The sequence below is a fragment of the Miscanthus floridulus genome, chromosome 5, assembly GCF_019320115.1.
Source record: "Miscanthus floridulus cultivar M001 chromosome 5, ASM1932011v1, whole genome shotgun sequence".
Lineage (NCBI taxonomy): Eukaryota > Viridiplantae > Streptophyta > Magnoliopsida > Poales > Poaceae > Miscanthus > Miscanthus floridulus.
The window spans coordinates 63,676,332-63,685,934 of record NC_089584.1 but is presented as its reverse complement, the minus strand read 5'-3'; positions in this window follow the sequence as shown (position 1 = coordinate 63,685,934).

The window sequence follows — 9,603 nt, the reverse complement described above, 5'->3', positions numbered from 1 at the left end:
AGGGCGTGCATTCTTTCTTACGTGTGGCCGAGGCAAACAAACACGATGGTTTCATGTGCTGCCCATGTGCCATATGTAAGAATTTGAAGGAATATGCTAGCTCAAGGAGTCTTCATTCACACTTGTTGAAGTCGGGTTTTATGTCAAACTATATTTGTTGGACGAAGCACGGAGAAACCAGGGTTGTAATGGAAGAAGGTGAAGAACAATGGGACGATGATGACATTATTGCTGAATATGGTGCCTTCAATGATACTGTAATGGGGGAAGCTGAAGAAGAGGTAGGGGCAGAAGATGAGCCCGCTGATGATCTTAGTCAGGCCATTCGTGACGCACAAAGAGAATGCAAAAGTGAAAAGGAGAAGATCAAGTTCGAGCACATGCTAGAGGATCACAAGAAATTGCTATACCCAACTTGTGATGCAGTGCAGAAAAAGTTGGGTACCACACTAGAATTGCTGCAATGGAAGGCAAAGAATGGTGTATCTGACAAGGGATTTGGGGAGTTACTGAAAATCCAAAAGAAGATGCTTCCGAAGGATAACGAATTGTCCGCCACTACATACGAAGCAATACAGGTAGTCTGCCCTTTGGGATTAGAAATCCAAAAGATACATGCATGTCTTAATGACTGCATCCTCTACCGTGGCGAGGAGTACAAGAAGTTAGATGCATGCCCGGTATGTCATGCATCGCGATAAAAGATCAGGCGAGATAACCCTGGTGATGTTGAGGGTGAACGTCCCACAAAGAAAATCCCTACCAAGATTATGTGGTATGCTCCTATAATACCACTCTTGAAATGTCTGTTCAGAAACAAAGACCATGCAAAGTTATTGCGATGGCACAAAGAAGATCGTAAGGTAGACAATATGTTGAGACACCCTGCTGATGGGTCTAGTGGAGAGCAATCGATAGAGAATTCCTGGAGTTTGCAAATGATGCAAGAAACTTAAGGTTTGCTTTAAGTACGGATGGTATGAATCCTTTCGGGGAGCAGAGCAGTAGTCATAGCACTTGGCCTGTTACTCCATGTATCTACAACCTTCCTCACTGGTTATGCAAGAAGCATAAGTTTATTATGATGCCAGTGCTCATCCAAGGCCCAAGGCAACCTTGCAACGACATCGATGTGTACCTGAGGCCAGTAGTTGAAGAACTTCTACTTTTATGGAACAGACCAGGTATACATGTGTGGGATGAGCACAAACAGGAGCACTTTGACCTGCGAGCATTGTTGTTCGTAACAATCAATGATTGGCCTACTCTAAGTAATCTTTCAGGACAATTAAACAAGGGATATAATGCATGCACGCACTATTTCGATGACATTAAAGGTATATTCTTAAAAAATGTTGAAAGGTCATGTACCTTGGCCATCGTCGATTTCTTCCTACGAATCACCCCCTAAGAAAGAAAGGCAAGCATTTTAAAGGTAAGGCAGACCACCAGACCAAGCTGGGCAGCCGAACTGGTGAGGATGTACTCAATATGGTCAAGGATGTGAAAGTAGTATTTACTAAGGCACATGGCAGCGAACCTGTTCTGAACGACGCCGATGGTCACACACCCATGTGGAAGAAGAAGTCCATATTTTGGGAGCTACCCTATTGGCAAGTCCTAGAGGTCCGTAGCGCGATCGACGTGATGCACCTAACAAAGAATCTTTGTGTGAACCTGCTAGGCTTCATGGGTGTGTATGGGAAGCCTAAGGACACACTTGAAGCACGACAGGACCTGCGATGTTTGAAAGAACGAGACAGCCTGCATCTAGAGAAGACAGATGGTGGATGCCATTACTTAAGTCCTGCCAGCTACACTCTTAGCAAAGAAGAGAAGAAAAGCATGTTTGAATGCCTAGCAAGCATCAAGGTACCATCTGGATTCTCCTCGAATATAAAGGGTATAATAAATGTGCCATAGAAGAAATTCCTAAACTTAAAGTCCCATGACTGCCATGTGCTCATGGCACAATTGCTTCTAGTTGCATTAAGAGGAATTCTACTTCCAAATGTACGTCTAGCCATCGTAAAGCTATGTGCATTCCTTGATGCAATTTCTCATAAGGCAATCGATCCAACGGATCTAGCTAAACTACAGAATGATGTGGTTCAATGTCTTATCAGCTTTGAGTTGGTGTTCCCTCCTTCCTTCTTTAATACCATGACACACCTCCTAGTTCACCTGGTCAAAGAGATTAGCATTCTCGGTCCTATGTTGTTGCACAACATGTTCCCCTTTGAGAGGTTCATGGGAGTCCTAAAGAAATATGTTCACAACCGTGCTTGGCCAGAAGGAAGCATCGCCAAGGGCTATGGAACAGAGGAGGTCATTGAGTTTTGTGTTGACTTTATTCCTGACCTTGACCCGATTGGTGTTCCTGAATCGTGACACGAGGGGAGACTAAGTGGAAAGGGGACACTAGGGAAGAAACCATATATTGGTATGTAGGACAATTATTTTAATAAAGCACACTACATAGTTCTGCAAAACTCCTCCTTGGTGGATCCGTATATCGAGACACAGAAAGAGTTGCTTCGATCCGAGTTTCTAGGGAAGTCTCAAGCTTGGATTACGCGTCAGCACATGAAAACTTTCAGCGACTGGTTGCGAAAAGAATGTCAGGGTGATGAGAGTATTGATGAGCAACTGTATTTATTGGCTAGGCAGCCATCGTTCAAGTGCCACCGACCCTAATAGTACGAGATCACATACAAAGGGTACGAGATAAATGGGAATACATTTTACACAGTAGCCCAAGATAAAAGGAGCACCGACCAAAATAGTGGTGTCCACATAGATGCCACCGACCCTAATGGAAATAAGCAAACATATTATGGCCGCATAGAGGAGATATGGGAACTAAACTATGCACCTACTTTTAAGGTATCTTTGTTCAAGTGCTAATGGGTAAAGGCAACTGGAGGCGGGGTAGCAGTCGACAACCAGTATGGAATGACAACCGTGGACCTCAACAATATTGGGTACAAAGATGAACCATTCATCCTTGCCAAGGATGTGAATTAGGTGTTCTATGTCAAGGACATGTCTACAAAACCGAAGAGAGGGAAAAACAACAACGACCCAATCAATGAGCCAAAGCGCCACATAGTTCTTTCAGGGAAAAGAAACATCATCGGAATTGAAGACAAGTTAGACATATCAGAAGATTATGAAAAGGATGACCGAATTCCACCCTTCACAGTGAACAAAGACCCAAGCATCCAGCTAAATGATGAGGACACTCCATGGTTATAGCGCGATCATAACCAAGGGATATACGTTAAGAAGAAGATCATTGTTGTTCCCGCTTGATATAGTGATGTATTAGACCTATTATGTAATAATTGTGACTTCAGATTTTTCTGTCATGTATTCATATTTTTCTATGATTTAAATGAATTTTCTGCTTGACGGTGGATTTCCTGTGGAGAATGTGTGATGAAAAAACAAATGATCAACGTCAATAAGATGTGAAAACTAATTTCCTGTCGAAAAGCAATAGTTTTAATGATTTTAATTAAGTAGTACATTTTTGCATTGTGAAAATTATGATTATTATTTACACTATGTTAAACATTTATACGGTAAAACAAAAGAGTTTAGGTTACAGATTTTTCTTATGTACAATAATGCAAAACCAGGTCCAGGAATTCTTTTTGTAATTTTTTTGCTAATATTTTATTTACTAGGCAATTAACAACTCTCTGCATATTTATATAAAAGAAATATATAAAAAAGGAAAAACTTCAAAGAGGTCTCCAACGGCTGCCCCGCCTCCCTTGATGACCAAGAAGCAGCCAGCTCCTAAGAGGTCCGCCCCGCAAACGAAGCCGTTGGCCCACCAGCCGGCAAAGAAGAAAGCCTCCTCTAATTCAGTTATTCTCCAAAAACTGTCTTATGAGAAAAGTGAAAAGGAATTAAATGCTGCAGTACAAAAAGATGTGAACAGTTTCTTCGAAAATGTAAGAAAGCAACGAGAAGCGATGGAGAACCTAGAGAAACTGTGTTTCTACCTACCTCCAGATCTTCTAAGAAAGAAGGTGGACCAGAAAAAGCGGGAATCTCAAAAGACCCTGCCAAAATCGGACTATGACCGCTCTCTCACCAAGTCATTTGAGGCGGCGCAGAAAAAGACTAGAGCAGAGAAAGGTGTTGCACAACTCGGACAACAATCGCAACAATCAGTCCCTCCTCTTGTCATTCGTAATGAATATGATACAAACTTAGACTTACTGGACGTCGATTTTGAGGACCTGGTTCGGTTTTACGAGGATACTGGTTTGAACCTTGCCCAAGTGCTCGCTGAAGGACCATCTACTCCAAAAGTGGATCCTAGAATAAATTTGAACATGGAAAGAGTCTATACAACCCTGAGGCCTTAGGTGAACTGGGTACGCAAATGTACCTGCTAAACAAGTGGTACATGGCGGTGTGTGAACGGAGAAAGACCTTTGTTTCTGTCAAGTTAGAAACAAACATTACTTCCATGGCGATGACGTTATATATGTCGAGTTTTTAGAATTACACCAACTATACCACCTGGACTCTCTCGACAAAAGTCTCATTAGCTGCTATTGTCTGTAAGTGTGATTATTTTCTACTATTAAAGTGTATATATATAAAGCTATATGTATATATATAAATTATATATCCTCACACTATTTTTATATATGCATATATGAGATGACAGAACTCATAAAGAGAAAGGATAATGATATTGGTTTCGTTGATCCAAATGTTGTATTCAAACACCATAATCCTCCGCCTCAATGGAAAGCTGAACTCGAGAAAAATCTCATGAGGTTCTTAGTGAACCAACAAAACAAGGACATACTCTTCCCCTACAACTTCAAGTGAGTGTTAAATAATTAATGTCGATCATATGGACATTTGTTCAATTATTTGCTTATTAGCTAAGCTATCTCCCATATATATATATATATGTTGACTCTAGTTAATGTCGATCATATTTGTGTATAAAAACATATGCAGCAATCACTGGATATTGATGGTCATCGATATGACTAATAGTCGGTTGAGCATCTTAGACTCGTTAAGAAAAGAGCAAATAGAGTACCAAGACATGATAGATATTATCTAAGGGTAATTTGGTCTCTCTAGCAACTATATATACCCTGATCTCTTAACTACAACAATTATTAAAGGTCAAATTAATTTTTTATTTTATTGGGCGCAGTGTGTGGAAAAGTTTCATTGAGGAACACCATATAAAACATTGCAAAGCGCCACTAGATGTAATCACACACAAAGTAAGTACTAGCTACACTTATATATATATAATTCAATTAACACCATGCATGCTTTTAATTCACCGAATCTTTTTTCTTGTAAAAGTGGGTTCCGAGGCAAGAACAGGGGACCAACTATTACGGATACCATGTTTGTGAGTTCATCATGACATACGCAAAAAGAACTCCTAAAGAGATCCTCAAAGTACGTTATATAAATATATTCATATATTTACAATTTCTTTTATTGTTCATATATATAAGTAATCACGTGACCAACACACACACACATATATATATATATATATATTAATATTTTTCCTTTAACTTTTATTGAAGACTCTATGGTTGAAGGAAAAAGTCATACCACGTGACCAACTGAAAGCAATTCAAGAGACCATAGCAGGATTTTTTAATGACTAGGTCTTAAACCCCGTCGACGAGTTCTACAATGACATGATCGAAACATGGAAGCCAAACCAGATGGAGTGAATTTGTTATCCCAATGATATAATAGAATATACAATGCAAGCTTTATTTATAATATATATATATATATTATATGTACATAAAATAACATTCAATATATGTATATGCATGTAATATATATGTTAGTTTCATACTTTAGTTTGTACAAAATGTTCGAACATTATAAACGTGTAGAATACGTATATTATTAACAGCGTAGAATGCGTATTCGAAAAGCAAAACAAATCATCAATTGAAAATAGAAACAAAAAAGAAAAAAAAGAAAACCTTTAATCCCGATTGGTATACCAACCGGGACAAAAGGGCTGGCCCACGTGGCTAGGCCGGGAGGTCTCTTTAGTCCCGGTTGGTATTACCAATCGAGACTAAAGGTGGACATTTAGTCCCGGACGAGAAACCGTGACTAAAGAAAAGACCCTTTAGTCTTGAATTCGTGCTCCCAGTTAGAAAACCGGAACTGAAGAGGTTTCCCAACCAGAAATATAGCCTGTTTCTGTACTAGTGGTACGGAAGGTTCGTGCATGGCTGCATGCACTGCAGTAAATGACGATTCGATCAGCCGGTGGTGCGGTCCGTCGGTCCGGCTACAAAATAAGCTATTCGTTAGCTGGCTAGAGAGAGAGTATATATATATATATATATATATATATATATATATATATATATATATATATATATATATATATATAGAGAGAGAGAGAGAGAGAGAGAGAGAGAGAGAGAGAGAGAGAGAGAGACTATTTTTTGGTCAGTAAATCATGTTAAGTGAACACTATCGTACTACGGCACAAGTTATATATGGCTACATAATATTTAAACTCCATGGTAACAAATAAGAAACTATGAAGTAAAAGGAACCATGCTGTTCATTATAGTATAACTGTATGAAGGAGAGATGGAAAACATACATACCTAGCTAGGGAAACCAGACTATATTTTCAGATATATATGCTCGTGCAGTTTTTTCTTTCAATTCGTTTGATGATTTTACTATGATTAGAAATACTAGTAATGTTGTCATCTCTTTGGGGTCATCAGTACATAAGATTAATTCTTCTGTAAAACACCTTAGAACCCTAAAGCTTAATAGAAACAATTAATTAAATCTGACCGATTGTTTACAAGAAAATAGTAATTCTTTTGAGATACTAGCGAATGAGCAAAACGATGACATGTATGGAGACGTAGTGGAGGGTTTTTCAGATGGGGAATATGATGACATGCTGTCTTATCATAACTCCAAAGGGAAAGCCAAGTTCTACAGGTAAATCCAAGAAAAAAAGGAAGAAGGTAAAAGAAATGAAAGTTTTTTTGAACAATAATGGTTTGGGGACCCTACAAATATAAGTTTTTGTTATTAGATCTTGCTTTAGACAAAAATCTAGATTTTATTGCTTTATTAGAAAGTAGAAGACTAGATTGCTCTCATTCCTTTCTTAAAAATATCTATGGTGGAAACAATTTCTTGTGGCATGTCAAGTCTCCTCAAGGTAGGTCTGGTGGCGTGGTTCTAGGCATTAATTTTCTCACTTTTGACATAGGGGAAATAGAGGAAGAGACTGCTTCGTTAAGTTTAAAATACGAGGCAAGGTCAATGGCTCTCAATTACTTCTAGTATCTGTATATATGGTGCAGCATAAGAAGATAATAAGGAGGCTTTTCTGACAGAGCTAGCCCTAAGGAAACTTTACCTATTCTAATAGGTGGTGATTTTATCATCATGCGAGGGCCACATGAAAAAATAATTCAAATTATAATGATAGACGGCCTTTCTTTTTTAAATATATTATTAATGCTTTCAATCTTAGAGAACTAACTCTATCAAGTAGACAATTTGCTTGGGCTAACAACCAGGAAACTCAAACTTTTGAGAAACTTGACAATAAGTTAAGTCTCTACAGAATGGGACTTGAAATTTAGTCAAACCATAGTCCAAGCTTTTACTAGAGAAATTTCTGACCATATGCCTTTCTTTTTAAATATTGGTGACTCTTCCATGAGTGGTTCTATCCCAACTTTAAGATTTGAGTTGGGTTGGCTACTCAGGGAAGGTTTTTTATATGGTTAAAGAGGTATGGACTGAGGTGCATGAAGGTCATACTCCTTTAGAACGTTGGTTGGGCCAAAAATATCAGTAGTGCTTATAACAAAGAAAAAATTGTTTGATAAACTAGATGAGCTAGACAAGAAAACTGAGTTTTCACAGCTCAATGATGATGAGTTAAATGTAAAGCATACTTTAAATGAAAGACGAGCACAACTTCTAAGGGAGGAAGAAATAAAATGGTACCAAAGAGCAAAGATTAAAAAATTATTCGAAGGAGATGAACATACTAATTTTTTACAATTAGTGGCTAATGGGAAGCATAGGAAAACTCGTATTTTCAATTGGAACAAGAGGAAGGTATATATTATCAATGGTGATGCTAATCTAAAAAGTTTATCACCAAATACTATAAGAATTTGTTTAGTTCTCATGAGCCCTCTTTTGTAACAATGGACGAGACTCACGTAGATGACATCTCCCAAGTCGTAGAAATTGAAAATGAAATCCTCACACAAAGCTTCTCAAAAGTCGAGGTAAAAAGATGCTATTTTCCAAATGAAACATAATTCAGCCCTGGGGCTTGATGGTTTCCCTCCAGAATTTTATTAGGCTTTCTCGAATATTATAAAAGGTGATTTGATGGTGCTATTCGAGGAATTTCATAAAGGTGACCTCCCACTCCATAGATTAAATTTTGGGACTATAATCTCACTACCTGTGACGCTAAACAAATCCAACAATATAGACCGATCTCTTTGTTGAACGTTAGGATGGAAATAGTAGCCCAAAAAGTTATTCATCCTCCATGGACAACTTTCCTCCCAGGGAGAAATATAATGGAAGGTGTTGTAGTTTTACACGAAACTTTACACGAGTTACATAGGAGAAAGATGAGCGAGGTTATTTTTAAGATTGATTTTGAAAATGCCTATGACAAGGTCAATTGGACATCTCTACATTAGACACTTCAAATGAAAGTTTTCTCCCAAAAATAGTGTAGTTGGATCCAATCTTTTGTACAAGGTGGTAATGTGGGAATTAAGGTTGATGACCAAATAGACCCTTATTTCCAAACATAAAAAGGCCATCGGCAAGTTGATCCATTGTCCCCGATATTTTTAATATGGTGGTAGACATGTGGACTCTTATTATTGCTAGAGCCAAAGAGGATGGACAAATAAGAGGGGTGGTGCCACATTTGGTTGATAGTCGGTCGTCAGCACGCAGATGACATGGTGTTATTTTTATATCATGATATTGAACAAGAAACAAATATGAAGTTACTCTTTACACTTTTGAACAATTATAGGGCTTAAAATTAACTTTCACAAGAGTAAATTTTTCTGTTTTGGTGAGGCAAAAAATAACGAAGAGATTTAGGCACTTATCCTTTTCGATACCTTGGTTTCCCAATAATGACACCTGGACTTTTGTGCTCCACCCACCCGGTGTTAACATTTTTATTGGAAAATGGGTCTATGATCACAAGTACTTGTCAGAGGCACTCTTGATCGCTACAAAGCTCACTGGATTCTTCGTGGTTTCACTCAACGACCTGGGATTGATTATGAGGAGACTTTCAGTCCAGTCGTCAAGCGTACTGCATACTATCCGGGTGGTTCTCACCTTGGTGTTGTCTCGCTTTTGGCATATTCATCAGCTGGATGTCAAGAATGCGTTCTTTCATGGTACTTTGACTAAGATAGTCTATTGTGTCTAGCTGTCTAGTTTTGTCGACTCCTCCAGACCTAATCATGTCTGCCTTTCAAACAAGTCACTCTATGGATTGAAGCAGGCACCTCACGCTTAGCAGAG